This window comes from Pinus tabuliformis, chromosome 9, assembly GCF_031772625.1.
Source record: "Pinus tabuliformis cultivar Carrire ecotype Pingquan chromosome 9, CPIR1, whole genome shotgun sequence".
NCBI classification, from domain to species: domain Eukaryota; kingdom Viridiplantae; phylum Streptophyta; class Pinopsida; order Pinales; family Pinaceae; genus Pinus; species Pinus tabuliformis.
This window is the reverse complement of record NC_142307.1, coordinates 525265597-525286015: the sequence shown is the minus strand read 5'-3', so window position 1 is coordinate 525286015 and position 20419 is coordinate 525265597. Positions and strand designations below refer to the sequence as shown.

General features: G+C 35.4%; 1 long non-coding RNA gene across 1 annotated transcript; it reads left to right on the top strand.

The window, feature by feature from the left end:
- Nucleotides 1-16836: 16836 nt before the first annotated feature.
- Nucleotides 16837-18148, top strand: LOC149149527 (uncharacterized). Its single transcript, XR_016262390.1, has 4 exons — nt 16837-16932; nt 17145-17236; nt 17786-17843; nt 18083-18148. It is a non-coding gene; the product is annotated as an uncharacterized LOC149149527 (long non-coding RNA).
- The last annotated feature ends 2271 nt before the right edge of the window (nt 18149-20419 follow it).

Sequence of the window (20419 nt, the reverse complement as noted above, 5' to 3'; positions counted from 1 at the left end):
AGCTCTTTATCGCTCATCAAACTTGATGTAGATATGTTTATCTTCACTTTATATAAGAATTTCAGTGCTATATTTTCACATGATTGAATGGGGCACAGTCATGGATCATGCCATATTTTTAAACCGCTTAAGCAAGGTTGGGCTTGCTATGTCAACCGGTACTCTGAGCCTAGCAACAGTCCCTACTCCAACTGGCTTCCCAAACAACCTGTCCTTCCAGATTGGCACAAGGACTCGATATTTCATTTTCTTTTAAATAAGTCCTTCCAGTTTCAGGCACAAGGACTAGAGCACAATTGGATTTGCCACAGGGTATATGACAATGAGCTTAGCCATGAAAGGAGGTTTACTTGTAGATGACAGGTATTGGAAACTTAGTGTGGTGGACGAGACCAAATGGAGAATAGCTGCAAACCTTACAGGCAAGTATAGGCTAGGTCTAAGTGGGATTTAAAATGCAGTGTTCTGCCATGCCAGTCCAGCTGTGTTTACACATTTTTTGTTTTATAAAGATGCCCCTACATGCTCCAGGTATCCAGTTTATCAACAGATCTTACCTAGTTCCCAATCGATGCTAATGAGTGGCTTCTATTTGAATTTCACAGCTAATTTTCAAGTTTTCGTAGGCTCATTGAAATTTTGTTTGATTTGCAAGGCAATGATGAATTTAGGACCAGCAGACTCATCAGCAAGTTAGCGAGGGAGGCAAAAGCTGAAGGTGACGAATGAGGGCAGTCTGATGAGAGTTATAAAAGTGAAAATGAGAGTGGAGGACCGAAATCCGTTGGCTGAAAAGAACTACAATTCAAAGAAAAATAAACTTTGCGTAAAACAGGAAAGGACAAGACGAAAATGCAACTAAGCTAATCAGCAAAAATAAAATGAATCCTAACCTACTCAGGAGGTAACCACCATGTGGTGGCTACTGGAAGTATCTCTTAAGATGTTGGCCATTAACAGGGAGTTTTTCAGTTTCTCCCTGTAAATTTTTCAATCTGTAAGTTCCCTGACCAATTTTCTCCTCAACTTGGAATGGGCCCAGCCATAAGTGTTGGAATTTTGTGTGTTTACCCTTTGGCTCATTCAACTTGTCCCATTTTAGGACTAGCTCTCCTATTTGGTAATCTTTATCTCCTGCCAGATGGCGATCAAACCATCTCTTCACAATCATTTGATGATTTCTAAATTTATTTATGGCTTTATCTCTCAATTCCTCCAACCTTACCAGTTGGTTGATCCTGTTTTGAAGTAAGGCTGAAGGGGTTCCTCTCAAAGCTTGGGAGAGCTGTAAAGAGGGAAGGGTAACGTTGGGAGGCAAGATGGCTTCCTGTCCATAGACGAGGAAGTATGGGGAGTTTCCTAAGGCCACTTTTGGGGTGACCCTATCAGCCTAAAGGGCGTTTGTTAGAGTGTTGTGCCAATTCCTCTGGTTGTCGGTGATAGAATTACGGATTATGTGGATTAGGTTTTTATTTGAGGACTCAGCAACTCCATTTCCCTGGGGTTAATAGTTTGATGCATACCTTATGTGAATTGATTTATCAAAAGAAATTCAGTCAATTTCAGTGATGAAAAGTAAGAATCATTGTCAAATATGAGAGCGTCAGGGATGCCAAACCTGTTGATAATGAATTTATCAATAAATGATATTACCTCGTCTTCATTTACCTTCTGAAGCGGCATGGCTTCGGTCCATTTGGTGAAGTAGTCGGTCGCCATAAGTATATACTTATGCTGTTGTGAAGAGTTCGGAGTGATCTCGCCTGTGACATCTAGGCCCCATTGCTGGAACGGGCGATAAATCATAATGGGCCTGAGGGGAACAACTAGCTTTCTTTCTCGTCCTACAGCAGTTTGACATACTGTGAATTTCCGAGCATAGGCATGCGAGTCTTTGAACAATGTGGGCCAATAATATCCGGCTCTTAATATTTTGTGAGAAATGGTCTCTCCACCATAGTGACCACTTGTTGGGTCGTCGTGCATTTCTTTCCAGACATGATCGGCATCATCCTTTCCCAAACACCTCAGCCAGATTCCATCATAATTTTTTCTATATAATGTGTCATTGGCCAAGTGATACTGATTAGATTTCAATCTGAGTGCTCTCCTTTGTGATGCATCCATGTGTTCAGGACATGCTCCCCATGTTAGATAAAAGCATATGTCATAATACCACGACTCAGGATCCACAAGGGCTTCTGACGTTTCACGCTCATACATCAGCGTCTCATTGATCCATAGGGGCTCCTCCCTGAATTCTACTTGTGCATTTTGCATGCTCTGCACTTCTGGTTCTTCAGATGCCCCTTCTTTATCCGCCAAGGCTTCTGCTGCTAGCCTACACAACTGCTGTCAAACTATCTTCACCGGCTTAATCTCGAGGTCGAATTATTGAATTGTGGTTATCTAACTCCCTCTCCGTTCACCTATTTCTTTATACACAAAGAGGGCTCTTACGGCAGGATGGGGAGCGATTACTTTAGTCCTGTCCTTTAATAAATAAGGGCGGAAGTGCTTTACGGCTTTAAAAACCGCAAAGCCTTGTTTCTCCATGTCTGGGTAGTTCAGTTTTGCTCCTTGAAGACTAGAGCTCATATAAGAGATAGGGACTTCATTTCCATCATCATTTTTTTTGGTGAGGATTGTGGCATATGAAACATTAGAGGCGAAAGTGTACAATAAGAATTCTTTGTCAAAATTGGGGCTGACCAATGCAGGAGCTTCTGCGATGGCCTCCTTAATTCGCTGAAACGATTCCTTAGCTTCATCGCTCCACCTATACACAGTTTTTCTTCATCATTAGTTGCATGGGATGCATTATTTCTGTGAAACCTGAGACAAATTTCCTAACGAAATTAATCTTCCCAAAGAAGGATTGCATTGCCTTTTTATTTGCAGGGGGTTGTATTCTCATGATGGCCTCTATTCTTTCTGGATCAATAACAATCCCTCCTTTAGAGAGGATATGACCCAGTAGTTTCCCTTCTGTAACTGCGAAGATGCTCTTCTTGGGATTCAACGATATTCCATATCTTCAGCATCTTTCGAAAATATGTTTCAAGTGATAAATATGATCCCTTTTATGATATGAATACACAATGATGTCATCCATGTAAACTACTACTGATCTGTTAATCAACCCTTGGAAAGTTATGTCCATAGCTCTCTGGAATGTGGTGCCCGCATTAGTAAGTCCAAAAGGCATTTTACGATATGCATAAGTGCCTCATTTAGTGTTGAAGGTTGTCTTATGTTGATCCCCATTAGACACCAACACTTGGTTATATCCTAAAAACCCATCTAATAGGGACAACATTTCAAATCCATAAACGCGTTGAAGAATGTGTTCCATAGAAGGGACAGGATATTTATCCTTTTGTGATGCTTTGTTTAGGTTTCTGAAATCGATGCACACCTTGATGTCTCCATTTTTCTTTCTTACTGGCACGAGATTGGCTACCCAACGAGTGTGTCTGACCGGAAAAATGATTTTAGCATCCAACATTTTGTTTAATTCTTTCTTCACCAACGGTTCTAGGCTTGGATGCATCTTACGAAGCTTTTGTTGGTAGGGCTTAGCCTCCTTTTCCAGAGGAATTACATGTTGCATAACACTAGTATCAAAGGTTTTTAAGTCGTTGTATGTCCATGCAAAGACGTCCTTGTACTCTTTAAACAGCTTAACAAATGCAACCTTCTCTTATGGAGAGCACCCCAAGCCCAAATTGACATTTTTTGGGTCTTCTTTGGTTCCAAGGTTGACCAATTCATACTTCATGGATGAGCTATGTGTTTTGTAGTTAGTCGGCTTCTTGAATTTATCATGCAGGACATACAAGTGCTCCATCTTAACGACTGCCTTGGGAATCATATTGGACTGATCCTTTTCCTCATCTTCTCTCTCGTTCATAAGCCTATCATGCTCCTTTTCATCAATGACTGCATTCTTGAATGTCTTCTCATAGTGCAAGAACTCAAGGATTTGCTCATCATCTTCGAACACCTGCCAATTTGAGATGTTATCAGGCACAATGGTCTGAAAATCAATTCAACATAACATTTATTCTTCTTTAATCTAAAATCAGGGAAAAGTTTTGCAGCCATACCAGCCATCAGATCGGCATCTTGGCTTTTCCCTCGAGGTATGTATGTGATATTACAAGAATCAAAACAGTCAATTAAGCTCCATACCTCATGTTAGTACCTTACTAGGTGTGGTGAATTGCAGTGTATCCTTTTCCTTACCCGGTCCACAATTATCTGAGTCACCAAAAACTTTAAGATTTTTTACCTTCATATCAATGGCCTTTTTTAGGCCTTGCAGTAAGCCTTCATATTTTGCCGTGTTATTAGTGCATGCGAACTCCAATCGGCTGGCCATTAGATGTTGGTTCCCTTGCGGGTCAATGAGAATTCTCCTAGCACCTGCACCTTCAAGGCAGTTAGAGCCATCAAAATAGAGTGTCCAAAATATAGAGTCTAATGTTACATCAACTGAATTACTTCCTACGAAATTAGTTCTATCATCTACTATATTACAAGGTGGTTCATCAGTCAGATTACAGGGGAAAGCTTCCAACTATGTGTTTATTGCAGTTTCTTCAATTGTTTCTGCATGGAATTCTCCAAAACAGGTTTTTGTGGCACAAACATTGAAACTATAATTCCCAAGGATAGAGTTGGTAAATATTACAGGTTCATTGGGGCCATTTAGTTCCATCACCACATACTTCATGTATCTTTCTCGATCAACCCTCAGCATATCACCTTTTCCCTTTTGAGGCAGCAATGGATGGGACCAATCAGTTGAGAATATCCATTCAGTTTTGCTAACCAATCCATACTAAGCAGCATTCCATAAGCCTCAGGTATGTCGACTACCACTATGTCAATGACTTGTGTGTACTGTGGTTTGGTAGTCATCCGAATCAACACATCTTTCAATTCCCCAATTACTTTCACATTTGTCCTGTCTAATTGCATAATTCGAGTTCCAGTTTTCTCGGGTATTGCATGAAGTCCTTTAGCAACAACATAAGGCATCACAGTGGACAAGGCACCTGAGTCTACCAAGCAATTATGGATGTTCATGTTGAAGATTTCAAATGTGATAAGGAAAGGGGGAGTCATGGATTTTGATTTCCTTCCTATCATGGCTGCACTGACATCTTGGGGCGCTCGATTTATTTTTGACAGAGTGGCTTCCATGGCTGGTGGCTTTTGGGATGTACTGGAGGTACTAACGGGTCTGGACACCGAAGTTTTGGTTTGACTACTTGGATTGGTGGGGGATTTGCAATTTCGTTCATTCATAGCTTTCAAGAGCAGATCTCTTTGTTGCGTTAATTTTAGCAAATCGAAGTATGTGATATTAGCTCGGGATTTCTTAAGATCATCCACAATATTGTAATCAATGTTATAAATAGGGTAGGGCAAAGTAAACATACCTGTTTTTCCATTCTTAGGTGGGGGTTTACCATTTTGAGTCGCCTTCGTTGCAGTCGGAGATGTATTATCTTTCTGTGGATAGTTTGCAACTGGAGTATTCTTGGACTCACCACTAGGTCTACCCTTCTCAACAGGGACTTTGGGAGCGGATGCCTTCACAGGGCGAACATATTTCTTTGTCTGGTCTACAGGCTTCATCACGCCTACAAGTGGCCCTTTACTTCGTGTATGGATTTCATTAGTGTGGATTTCTGCCATACTATCTCCTTCGTCGTCATTGTTCTCATTTGTATAGAAATCCCATAGTACATTGATTTGAGATTCTTCGTCCAAGGGCTCTTCTACTTGGTATTCTTCCTCATTTTCTTGTTTTGGCTCCAACTCCACTATAGGTTTTTATTTGTTAAGGAGTGATCTGATAAGAGCCAGCTCTTCCGTATTTAAATTCCCTTCATTGGGTGGAGCAGGCAGTGCAAGTTGACCATGACCACCTTCTGTCTTCTTACGATAGAAAGGTTTGAAAGGTTTTCTATTGTTATAATCTCCTCCATTCCCACTTTTACTCTCTCCAGAATTCCTTTTCATATCGATGACTGTGTTTGTCAATTTATTAATGATCTGATGCAAACCCTCTACATCTGTGGTGTCCCTTTCTTTGCCCTCAGCCACTTTGTTATCACTCCCATTATTCTTCTTGGATGACTGAGAGGCTTTCTTTCCTTCGGTTGTATGATGACATGCTGTGAGACTGATCATTTCATTCTCGACTTTTACTGCTTCATCAATAGCACCTTGTAAGGTTTGTGCATTACTCCTTTTGACCCACATCGTAGTAGGGACAAGGAGAGCAGTGATGTAGAATTCCATGAGCACCTCCTCAGTAGGTCTAGCGTTAGTCGAGATTCTGTTAAACAAAGTGTTGAACCGAATGTTAAAATCCTTGACCTTTTCTTTGGTTTCCATTTTCAAACGGGATAGTTCTAAAACTAAGGCCATAGGTGTTTTATCATCGCCAAACTTGTCTAAAAAGGCCTCTTGAAAGGTGACCCATGAGGTGATCGATCCTATTCTCAAGCTAAAGTACCATGTGGAGGCCGCACCAATCAGAGTAAAAGGGAATAAGCGACATACTACATCTTCATCGGCTACCCCCAACATGCGCACGACTAGGAAGAAAGAGTGAATATGGTTATCAGCAGTGTCTCCCCGCTCAGGGTCGAATTTAGGCAGTACTCTTTCTGCATTCTTGGGTAAGGGATGCTGTTGCCCAGGTACCACTACAACATCCTGAGCGAGCCAGGGAGGGAGTGCTCCCAGAGGAGGTGGGAGTTGGTTCCCACCTGGTTGAAGCTGATTCCCACCTGGAAGAGGAACGTTAGCCATATTGTGGATAGGGATGTTCTGGTTGAAGGTTTCTTCGAGGCGTTCTTTATTAGGATTTCCCAAATCAGGTCAGGGATTACCTTCAGAGAGTGGATCCTTAGGAATTTCTTCCCAAGGAGTGTCGATACTTTGCAAGGACTCTAGCACAATATCTTCAAGAGATGGGGCTGCAGATGTCTCTTCGTTTATATAACAGATCCTTGGATTTCTTTTACTTGTCGGCGGTAAAGAGTGAAATATGGGGAGTTGAAAGAGGGAACGAGCATAAGCCCGAGTAAGTACTCTGACTGATTGTTCCTGAGTGATAGGATACTCCCACAGTGTCTCTTCTTCGAAATGAGGCTTTTCCAAATGGGAGGAAGGGTCTTTTCGACCTTCATGATCCATGCATTAATCTTTTCCAGTCCATGCGCGACATTTATAGATTAAATCATAAAAGGCTGTGGACGACGGTTCAAGCCCTCCTTCTAGCGCCAATTTGTTGACAGGGCGAATGTTCACTATGCCAACAAGGGGAACTAACCCGATTGCAGACCCCAATTCTTCTTTCGTTTGGAATGGCTAGTTCCAACGAGTTTTAAAGGATTCCGTAAACTATTATAGGTGTTGAAAGATTACTTCTTGGAGGAAGACTTCAATTAAATCAACAAAAGAAAACAACTAACCTATATGTATTAAATCCTATCTAGACTACTTCTCACTACTTAAGCTAGCCCTAACTATCCTAATCTACCTTGAAGGAGCATAACAAAAAGAGATTAAACATCATATATAGATTCCAAGTCCAATTGAATCAATTACTAGTTCACATAAGAACAAGGTTGTATTAAATCATAATTGCAATCCATTTACTTATACAGGAATACACATTCCTTTCCATACAAATAACACTTACAACTGATGTTTAACAGAGTTTTGAATCAAAAACCTTTCATGAGTTAAGCATGCTATTGAATTATATTCGAATAACTAGGAATAACCATGAACTGTCTGTTATCAATATGCACAAAAACAAATCACATTTATATTTATGACAACAACAACAGTCTGATTCTAAACACATGAAAGAAAGGAAAATAGATCTGAAAATGGCTCTTTCTCGACCAATCAGTCTTCTTTATTCACAATAAATCAAAAGTTGTTCTGCCCAAAAAAAATTCCTCCTCTCATCTCCGGAGGTAATACTTATACAACTAGAAATGACTCTCATTCTTTTCTTAACTTTTCACCTCCCCACTCTTTTCAATATACAAATCAAAATATATTGACATAGAACCATCGGTGTAACTACTGACACGTAGAAGTCATATCTGCTGGAACGCTTCATTTCTTGGGAAAATGAATAGATGTTGATTAGAAGAGGATCACTGTGTATCATGTCTTCATGATGAAACCTGGGACAATTTTACTTTCGGAATACACAGGCAACGCGTGGAGACCTGACTGAGAACGCCTAAGGCCGGACTTTTAAACGGAACACATCCACATACATGAACTCTTCGGATCTGCTCATGCGTCTTTTACTCTTCGTTTGTAGAGATAATTAACATTAGTTTTATAATTATGAAACATGACAAGATGATCACAAACAAACCTTGCATTCAGCCACAGTTTCTATTTAATATTGCAACGCAGAGCAATTATGATCATCAAACCACTGAACCTGTTGTGACATGTGTTTTCATTCCCCATAATATTCATTTTTACTCAAGGATTACTTTAACAATGCTTCAAAAGCGGACCATACACTTTACGGGATTTTCCCTTGAAAACCCGGACTAGAGCCTTAAGGCCGGACTTCAAATAATATATATCCGGGAAACACGAGAAAACCCGCGGCCGAGCCATAAGGCCAGACTTCAAATAATATATACCCGGGCGTATAATTATTGCCGGGTCCATTAATCGCATAGCGCCTTATGTTTAAGCTTTGGGCTCTGCCGATTGCGACTTGCGATTGGCCGAACCCGAAATATATATGTGCCGCGGTTCATAATCCCTTCGGATCCGCCACATAAGATTTCCCTTTGAAAACCCCGACCACAATGTATTATCACAATACACAGGAAAACACGGGAAAACTCGCGGCCGAGCCATAAGGCCGGACTTGAAATATTATGCACCCAGGCGTATAATTATCGTCAGGTCCGCTCATCGCCCCTTCGCATATCGCATGGGCTTCACTTTCGCCGACTGTCGATTGCAATTAGTGATAGGCTCCGGACTCAAAAAATATATATATGATGCACTTGATAATATCGGTGGGTCCGCCATATTGCGGAACGCCTTGTGTATGGGCCTCAGGTTCCGCCGATTGCGATTTGCGATTGGGGAGTGGACTCGAAAATATATGTGTTGTGGTTAATGATCCCGACAGGTCCGGTAGATTGCGGTGCGCCCTATATACAGGCCTTAGACCTTGCCGATAGCGATATGCGATGGGGCTCCAGACCCGAAATATAAATGTGTTATGGTTAATAGTGTCGTCGGGTCCGGTGTATTGTGGTGTGCGTTATGTATTAGTGTTGATTGCGATAAGCGAAAAGGGCAAGTTATGCATTCTTTGCAAAGCGAAAGGAGTTATAATGAGAATAAAGATGCGATGGAAGGTTTTGAGGGGTAAAGAGTGGGGCGATTATATGTGTGGGCATAGGGCATCATGAACGTTTATGAGGATTTGAAAGAGTCCCAATGAAAGATATGAATGAGGGGCTAGACTAGGTTGTGGATGAATCATGCAGTAGAGATTTATTAAAGGGGGGTCTTGACCATTAAGAATTGAGGATTTGACTCGACACAGAGTTAAAACCCTTGAGATAAAAACAAATCATTTGGAGAAGTGAAAGATCACACTCATAGGGGACCCATTCAAATGTGCTACCAAAGCATGTTTTATTAGGGCGGTGGTTGTGGCCACAACAGGTGCTAAATCCATATATATAGTAAAAAAACCAGTTTAAATAACATAAATCAAGATTTCACCTCAAATTTTTCTGGCACTGGAAAGTCCAAAAAGTTGCACTAAAGACAACTCCATCTCAAATTACTAAAATCAAAACAATCATAAAAATTAACTAACTTATAAGCTATTTTAAATTATTATTATTATTGATAAATAAAATTAATATACAACTTAAATATATATACATTTAAAAACACAAAATTCTTAACCATGGAGATTCATCCCATTTTATCATGAAGATTCTTAATATATAAATAGGTTTTTATAGGATACCATGGCTTATGGATGCCACATGCTCAAATCATTTCATGTGACACTTGTCTATATGCTATTTTTTTAATTAATCAATTTAATTAAAAGTGTAAAAAGAGCATGACTACTTTGAAGATAAATCTCAACTCTCTGCTTGCAAATATTACCTAACTCTTGATCTGCCTATAAAGACCAAATCTATTTTCACTATAATAACATAAGTTTGCAAAAAAAATTCTAATTAAATAATATCTTATAATTTTGAAAAATATAATAAATGAATTTAATATTTTACATTGAATTACATATTTTTTTTAAAACAATAAATTATATTTTATCAATAACATTGAATTACAAACTATAATATATTTTAATTTTACTTAGTAATTTATTTAACTCATTTTAATTTTTTAATATCAAACAATATAAATTATATTTTTATGGAGAAAAATACGTGGCCTCACCCTTTTGAACCATGCTCCAATGCAAAAGATAATTCGTGCCATTTTCATAACAATAGGATACACTTAGGTAATCAACTCGAATAAAATCATTTTTAAATTGTTATTTGAAGTTATTAAGCAGCATCTCCCTATGTTACTATTTTAAGAGTGGAGTAAATTAAGATTTTTCCAAAACGTTGTTCGGAACCATGAATGTTTTTTCATTCAAAATTTAGAGTGAAACCTATTTATCTTCTTCCTATTTTCTCTTTTTTTTTGTGCGTGTTCCATTTTCTAATGCTTTGGGATTTTATTTAATGAATCTATGATATATCATATCGGGTTTTTGTTTAATGAATTTATGATATATTATGTGTGTTTATGGCATATTAAATAATGTTTTTAATTTGATTATATATTAGAAATATTTTTAAAAATCACAACTCAATACACATTCTCAATTTAAAAAATCCCTATTTTTACTAGATATTACAGGTATCTATTTTTTCATTAATATTTTTTATAGTTCTTTATATTTTTCATTAACTTTGAGCTCCATCTTTTATGCCAACCAATATAAAAATAATCTAGCCCCTATTATATGCTCAATATATTGCCATTTTTTTCTCAATACATATCCTCCAATATAAAGGCACATGGTATGGTATTGCTCTCTAGTGAAACCCTCATGCCATGCACCCTACACAACATATTGAAAATTAAAGTATGATGTATTCATCTTTATCTCAAATCTAAAATGAAAAAATGCATATATAGACAAAGGCATGATGCAAATATATCCACCAGATAACAACCATGTTGACATCTGACCCTATGGCGAAATTGAAATGAAAAAAACCCCAAAATTATTATAATGGATAACAAACAGCGGATCCATTGCACGGATAAACATACATGTGACAACAGTGATGACTTGGCACCATTTCTCGTCCTAAGCATATCCAGTGGCGAAACCCCCCTAGATACTGGTCTAGGTGGTTCTTGGCTTTGTCAAAATGTAATCATCTAAGTCTGACTCCAGCCCGTCAGAAACCTGGAGGACTCAAGCATTTTCTCCTGATCCACCCCTTGAGATTGCTATATATATATATATATGTCTGTCTTTAAATAGGCCATACCATGGGAAAAATCATGAGTTGTCAAAACCGAGAGTCCAAAACTGCTAGTAATTTGATCGAGTCAAAATGTTTAGATAATATAACATAACAAGACATTACAACATCTATTCCATATGGAGAGTGCTGCTCTTGGTGCAACAAAATTATTCTAGAAAATTATAAAGAGGTTAAATCCCTACCATCCACCTAATAATTATTGATAGTTAAATTAATTTCCAAAATATGGACATAAATAGGGCATCCATATAAATTAAATGAGCCATAAATGTCTATAGGCATCAATCCATAATAACCATCAAAACACTTCCTATATAATACATTTCACCTTGCTAAAAAAATCATCATAAGTAACTAAATTATAATTTTATTTAAATTATTATTATTACTTATAAAACGAATAAATATATAAGTGAATCATATATATATATATATATATATATATAGAAAAACATGGAACAAAATTATCAATCATGGATATTTAGCCCCGTTTTACCATGCAGATTCTTAATATGTAATTAGGCTTTGTTACGATACCATGGGCTAGTACCATGACTTATCAATATCACATGCTCAAAAAACCACAACTCATTTCTTATAGTATGACATTTTTTTAATAGTTAATTTAATTAAAATGATAAAAATGACATAACTATTTTGGAGATAAAAGTCAACCTTTGATTTGTGCATAGTACTATGAATATTCTATGAAGGTTTAATCTCTATCATCCACCTAATAATTATTGATAATTAAATTAAAATTGTAAAAGCTCTATTCCAAAATAGACACGCCTATCTACTTGATTGATAGCATTCATACTATTATTAATATTAATAATAGTACAAGAAATATTATTAATAATAACACTATTAATAGTACTAATAATAAAATTAATAACATTATAACTATAATAATAATATTGAAATATTAATAATAATGTTAAAAATATTAATAATAAAATTGATAGTATTAAAACTATGGTTAATAATAATAGTACTAATAATAATAATAATAAAATATAGCAATAATAATAATAAAATAAATAAAGTAGTTCCTAGATGGGGTGAAAAATATCATTGAAATGTGAGAAGGGATGATTCCACTGCCATCATCCCCTCACTTGTGGGGAGGTATCAGGAAAATCTTATTTCCACCACTATAGGATCATTAATGAGCGGCTTATGCGCTGGAAATAGTCAGAGATAACTAGATAATAAAAATAAAAAACAGCGTGTTACCCCTGCGCGTGTTATAAACGTCTATCTCTCTCCGGCGCATGTAGTCGCGCATTAATGATCCTATAGTGATAGAAATAGGATTTTCCGAAGTATCATGATCCCAATCATGACACGATGCACACTCATTACCTTGATGATCCACGATAGACTCAACATCAGTACCTATTAATGAACTTCAGGTGGCATTCGAGAGAATTATCTCGATGATAGCATGGTGAGTTATTATCTGGGCTAGCGAAAGAATACCATTCTCATCCTTATCGAGTTGTGCTCGTACCTTTCACTCTGGTAATTTCCTCTACATAGACCTAAGTTTATGCACATCGTTATTTCCTTTTTATTGAGGGGACATGATCAGGTCCTCCTTAGTGGACCTTCCCATCGAGGTTGGTATTTGGCTCTTTCCTAATAAGAAAAATGGAATTTTAGAGATTCTAAGAAAGGTGGTTGTTGGGTTGCATTTAGGTAATCTAGAGAGGATGTTTGTTGCTTTAGGCATGGAGCACCCTTGTAATTTTAATACTACATAGAAAGGCTACCAAGTCCTTACACCCCATCTATCCTGGTGGCCACACTCAGGAATGGATTGGAACTCAGGTATTTCAATGAACTAATTCTATTTGCATTAAATTTTACATATATTATGGTGGTTAGATTTAGATGTCAGTAGAAATGTCCTCATTTTTGGAACATATCCTAGTTTGGTATTGGGGGCAGGCTCACTCTTGGCTTTATATCACTCTGGATAGTTTTCCACCTTGCTTATTTGTTTATTGGTATTTTCTCTAGTGTGAATTCTAAGCCTTTGAAGGTTAGCTTTTTCCTAACTTAAGTTGCTCTTTCTCTAAATTCAGATGGGCTAGACTCGATCTAGAAACATAGGCACACTTCTATAAATTGGAAAACAGACTCAATTGCAGAATGAAGATAAGGGCATTATTTATACAACAATTGGCAACTCCGGGCCGAGCCATGATCGGTGGTAGACTGCGTGTGAACTGTTGCCAACAGGTGGCCGTTCAAATTGACGAATAAATAAACTAACGAATCAAATATGTAACGCCCATATTTCCAACTTTGCCTAACTTCTTTCAGGCAAGATATTAGTTAGGAATAACACTGCTACATGTTGTTGCACTTAAAAGAAGCCTAACTTAAAGTTTTCTTTCAATTTTATCATTTTTCTTACAGATTAGACAAAGCTATACCAGCCATGAGAATAGATGGAGATGCCAGTAGTTTAAAATTACGGCACAAATTTGTCGACCTCTGGAGAAAATTTCTGTGTAATCAATTCTGGAATTTGAACCTGGGTTATAGTGGTGATACTTACCGTTACCTACTGACAAAGCAGTCATGCAATTCTTGTTGAATAGTTGTTATGCACGGAATTAGCAGTCATGCAAATCTGGTTGAATAGTTGTTAAGTACGGAATTAGCAGTCATGCAATTCATGTTCCCACTATTTGGAAAGTCATGTAAAAACTATTTTAATTTTGTGGATTTTACTTATTTGCATTTCTTACCACTTAATTAGTTGCACGTTTCATCATTATTACTCAACCATGACTCAGCTTTACAACTAGGACTATGTGCAAAGAGGGATAGCAGGGGTTTGAATTAATGTTGGACACTATTTTGTGAAGTCACAATTTTGTTTGGATTCTTGGTTGGAATTTGGCGTGGGAATGTTTAATATTTTTTATTTGATTGTGGGAATGTTTAATATTTTTTTTGGAAATGGATTCAATGCCATAAAAAGAATTTGGGACATCCAAAAAGCTTAACAGGTGTAAACTTGATTTTCAAAAATTTGCACTCAATTTTTCTCGAAATCATGTAAGAATTTCTATTATTTTCCCCAGTGAAATTGAATTTCTATTATTCTTGGCCAAATTGTGCTTTGTTTAAGCTAGGCCATAGTAGAATGTGTTAAGAATATTGAAGAAGCAAAAAAATCCAGAATTAAAATAAAGTGTAATAAAACAAATAAAATAAAATAAAGTGTAACAAAACAAATAAAATAATAAAACATAACAGTTATTAAAATAGAGTAATAATAATAATAAATAAATCTAATAAAACATAACAGGGATTAAAAAAATAGAATAATAATAATAATAAATAAATCTTTTTAATTAGATTTGTTTGGTTGTAATTTTATTTTTATTAATAAAATTTCATTTTAAATAATAATTTTTCATATTCATCCTAAATTAGAACTTTATGTTTAAAATAAATTAATAAATCTATAATTATAAATAAGAATATTTTCACATATATAAAAATAAAAATGTAAAAATATAATTATAAATAAGAATATTTTCACATATATAAAAATAAAAATGTAAAAATATAAACAGTTGGTAATTAGGATTTTAATAATAATTTATATTCATAATTATTATATTTCAAAATATTATATTTAATATAAATATAAAAATATTATTTATAATAATTTTTTCCATAAATTATATAAAAAATTTAATATTACATAAATTAAATTAAAAAATATATATATTTTAATATTACACCTATCACAATATAAATTAAATTTAAAAAAAGAAATTATAAATTATTTCAAAGAAAAATACAAAATCTATACATATATCTAACAATATCTATTATGAATATTTTAATAAAATTAAAAATCAAAATATTTCTTATGTGAAACTAAAAATTACAATTTTTTCTAAATTTTATAAAAGAATTACATTTTAAAAATTTAGATCTCTAAACCCTTAATAAATTTAAAAATAAAATAAATTTTACTCATTTTTATCCTTAACCCTTAATAAATTAAAAAATAATTTTTTTTTTACTCATTTTTAACCTTCAATAAAAATATAAGCAAAACAATAAACAATATAACCATGGCTAACCAATTCAATTCTTCATCAGTCTACTTCAAAACATAACCAAACCGATATCACCATGCTCCATTATTCTCGTCAAAACCAGCCACGCGGCCTTCTTGATCACGAAGGGTCGGAAAACGCGGTATTTAAAGAATTGAACACGTATTCTGTAGTAAATAAATCAATAAAAAAACCTATTCCAGTTAGTTCAGTACGAGTTTATTATTTACAATTAGAGTTAATATTAAACTTTAAAGGGGACATCTCTGTAAGTAAATACTATCTCTGTAAAATAAATTCTATAGATGAATTTCCAGTTAAGAACATAATCCATGGGTTACCAAAAGAAAGCGTGATTTATAACCGCTCGGATTAGTTTAAATTTGTATGGGGTCATATTTTTCGAAAAAATTCCTTGAGATGCAAGGCCATGGCGGTGGATATGAAGATAAATTAAAATTTAAAATATAGACAAAAGCGGACGTGAGAAGGCACTGGAATTTGGAGAAAGTCTGTGACCGTTTGAAATGAGGCGGATATATAACACTTTCAGAGAACCAACATCGTATTAGTTTAAGCTTATCTCTTCTGTTTTTCGAATTGGCTTTTTTCTTGTTATTTTCTTTTGCTCCAAGGCATGGCCATGCTTGTTTATGGTTTCAGCAGTCCCATTTCTTTATAGAGTTTTCTATTTTTCAGCTGGTGTTTGTTGATTTCCTTGTGTTTGGATTGGTTGGTTGGTGGATTTTATCAAATTTTGCCTTGAAACTCGAAATCAAATTTTGCATGATTTCGAGTTTCTATGAAGGAAAATCACCATAGCAGGTATGTTTTTTTGGTTTAATTTGAGCCGATATGATATATTTATATGGATGTTCACCAATAAACATATACATTATGGTCTGCCCTGTGTTACAGAATGGAGAATGCTATGGTAGATAATGGTTTTTTTTCGAGTTTTTATCTTTCATTTCTATTTTAAGGTATTGCAGGGTTTTAGGTATTCAGATAAAGTTTATTGGGATTTCAATAAGAGATAGTAATTTGAGGTTTTCAATAATAATTGACTCTTCCAATTTATTTGATAGGTCACTTGATATTTTTATTTTAGGGTTGAAATGAGATCTGATTTAACTGTCTTCCAGAAGAGCCGCCCTCGAAGACAGGAGGAGGCAAGAGGATTACATGTCTAAGTTTCGTTTCAGCAGGTACAGTTCACATAAAGCTCTTCAACTTTTCCGCCCATATGTTTTTCGTACTTTTCGGATAGCTCGTAATATAATCTTAATCTTTGGTAAGCGATTTAGAGTTGATGGGTATTAGCTTTGCCATGTTCTCTGTTATGTTATACAATTTATACAATTTGTCACACAGTCTCTCTCTCTCTGGACTTATATGGAAATTTATTTTGCTTCGACAGGCTGTTCCGGTTGCGGTTGGTTTGCAGTGTAAGGACGTGAAATGACGTGGAGTTTTTCCAGACCATTTCGTTACATTCCATCATTCTTTTTGGTACGATAGTCGCCACGACCCAAGTACCGATATATTCTACCATGATTACTCTGTCAGGCGTGGTAGTTATGAGCCGTATTAATGTTCATTTGTTTTTTTTGTTTGCAATTATGTTTACTCACATAAATCGTGTTGATGAGCTGTAATCATGGCATACCATTAATGTAGAATTTGCGTTTTATTTGCATTTGGTTTCGGTCTGTAGGGTGTCGGGGTATGGATGCTCGCTTAAAGAGTGTATGTTTCATGTGCATTGTGCGTTGGCTTTAGCGTTCTTCCCATTTTCATTTTTTTGGTTTTCTTTTTTCCTTGGGTCACTATTTTAAAAGTATTTCTTGCTCAGTAGTTGATTAGGTCATCTTATAAAGATTAAAATCAATATCATATGATCAAAGTTCTGTATATCTTAAATGTGATCGAGTTTCGAGTTTAGGTAATTTTTTAACCTAATAAATTAGGTATTTTTCCGCTGGTGTTAGTTGATTTTTTTATTTCCTTGTGTTTGGATTGGTTGGTTGGTAGATTTTATTAAATTTTGCTTTGAAGCAGAGCAGAAGAGATGCAGCGCATGATTTCGAGTTTCTATGAAGGAAAATCACCAGAGCAGGTATTCTTTTTTGGTTTAATTTGAGCCGATATGATATATTTATATAAATGTTCTGCCAATAAACATATACATAATGGTATGCCCTGTGTTACAGAATGGAGAATGCTATGGTAGATTATGGTTTTTTTTCGAGTTTTTATTTTTCATTTCTATTTTAAGGTATTGCAGGCCGGTTTTAGGTATTCAGATAAAGGTTATTGGGATGTCAATAAGATCTGATTTAACCAAGTGTTTTCCAGGAAGAGCCGCCCTCGAAGACAGGAGGAGGCAAGAGGATTACATGTCTAAGTGTCGTTTCAGCAGGTACAGTTCACATAAAGCTCTTCAACTTTTCCGCCCATATGTTTTTCGTACTTTCCGGATAGCCCGTAATATAATTTTAATTTTAATTAGAAAAATAGAATTAAATTTTAAATGGAATATATATATATATATATATATTTGGATGATTTGTTTTATTTATGTTTAGAATTTAATTTGAACATAATTTAAAGCTTTTTTTCCTATGAATATGGATCTTTAAAGAAAATACTAAACTAAGGTATTTACGAAAGAATTTTGTTTCCTTGTAGATATAGATTCTTAACCAAAACAATAAACCAAGGTTTAATAAGATCCCATGTCAACAAGACCAAGTGAGAATATAAATCCTAACCCTTTGGGTATGGTTTCGAAGAATCATTTTGGTCTCCTTTTTAACCCCTTAAGATCCCATGTCAACAAGACCAAGTGAGAATATAAATCCTAACCCTTTGGGTATGGTTTCGAAGAATCATTTTGGTCTCCTTTTTAACCCCTTAGCAAGCTTGAGATCAATTGGTCAAAACACGAAACCAAATCACTAAACCTTCTTGAATCTTGATAATAAAGTCACTAAACAATCACAATAAACTTTACAAATGACAAGGTAAACAATACATTAAAAATGTGACATGGATATCAAGTTATGGTTGAATTGGAGTCTAGTGCGGTTACCCTTGAATTCACCTTTTTCTTCTTATTTTTTTTTTTATCTTCAAAATTTTGAGATGAACAATAGCTAATTACAAAATCAAATTTTAAGATGTCATATCCATTATTGTCATTTGAGCCATTTAGCTAGATGTGTTTTGGTACTATATATAATTGTCATTACTTCATAGTGAAAAAAGATAAAATATTTGCTTGAAGAGGTTATCTTGGCTTTGGTCAATTACCTAAAATAGGTAATTATGGTAGATATTTATGATAGTAATAATTATAGCTATAAATGGATTTAATATATTAATATTGTATACAATTTTCCATGGGGAATATAAATTCAATGTACCAATATGTATGTGATTTTTCATAGAGAATATAGATTCCATGTGCCAATATCATATGTGATTTTCCATGAGAATATATATATATATATATATATATATATATATATATATATATATTATAATTACAATTATTTTCATACTTATGCATTTAGTTTTATTTATTTACTATAGATCTTTTAAGATTTTATATTTAGACTATTTTGTGAATTTGTTGGTTTCAAATATATATTAGTTAATAACTCTTTAATTTAATAACTCTTTGTACTTGAACTGTAGAAAGCAATTCAAATATATCTCATAACCTTTCTCATGGATATCAATGTTTAACCAAAATACTAGGGTCTAGTAAGGTATCCTTTTTCCTTGTCAATATAGGTCCTTAACCAAGATACCAACCTAAGGTGTCTCATTGGACACTCGTGTTGATAACATTGATGAGAAATGAAAGTCATAACTTTTTGCTCATGATTGTGAAGGATAATTCTAGTGCCTTGATTTTTTTTCCTTAGGCAAGGTTAGGATTAAAATTTCAAATGGCACAATAGATAATACATTGAAGTGTGACATAACTATCATGTTATGGTTAGCTTGGAGTTTTATTGAGTTTAGGATTATGAATTCAGATTGATCACGACTGATACCTGTTAGCTCTGCTACATGCTGCTGATTTTCCAAGAGAAGGAATAAGTTTGGTCCTTGGTTGCTGGCTCAGAGATGGTTTATAATGGTTATCATTGTCTCTCCCTATTTTCCCCGCTACCTCCATTTCCTCATTTCCTTTCATTCTCCTTATTCTCTTTAAACCCCTTTATCCTTGTTTTTGTCTCAAAACCCCTTTAAACCCATTTTTACCTACTCCCGGGCATATTTTGTTTTAACACTATAAAAGCCTGCCTAAACCCATGTTCCTCTAACCTCCCGAGCACTTTTTGTTTATAATGCTATTAAACCCTCATAACCCGTTTAAACCTCGTTTAAATGCATTTTTCTTTTAATCCCCAACACTAACCTTTTAAGCCATTATAACCGCGCATATAATAAAAATCATAACGCGATGTCACCGTACCTGTCACATCAACCCCGAAACATGTGCGTTAGTCCTAGGCCGTCCGATCCGCCACCTCATGATTCGACGACGTACGCAACCCGCCGCTCCCATAACCTGCGCGACTGTTAGCCCGCGGGGAAGGCGGTTTCTCGTCGGACCTGCCTACCACGCGATGCTATTTCACTGGATCGCGCCACCATGTACCAAAACCGCCTACTCTC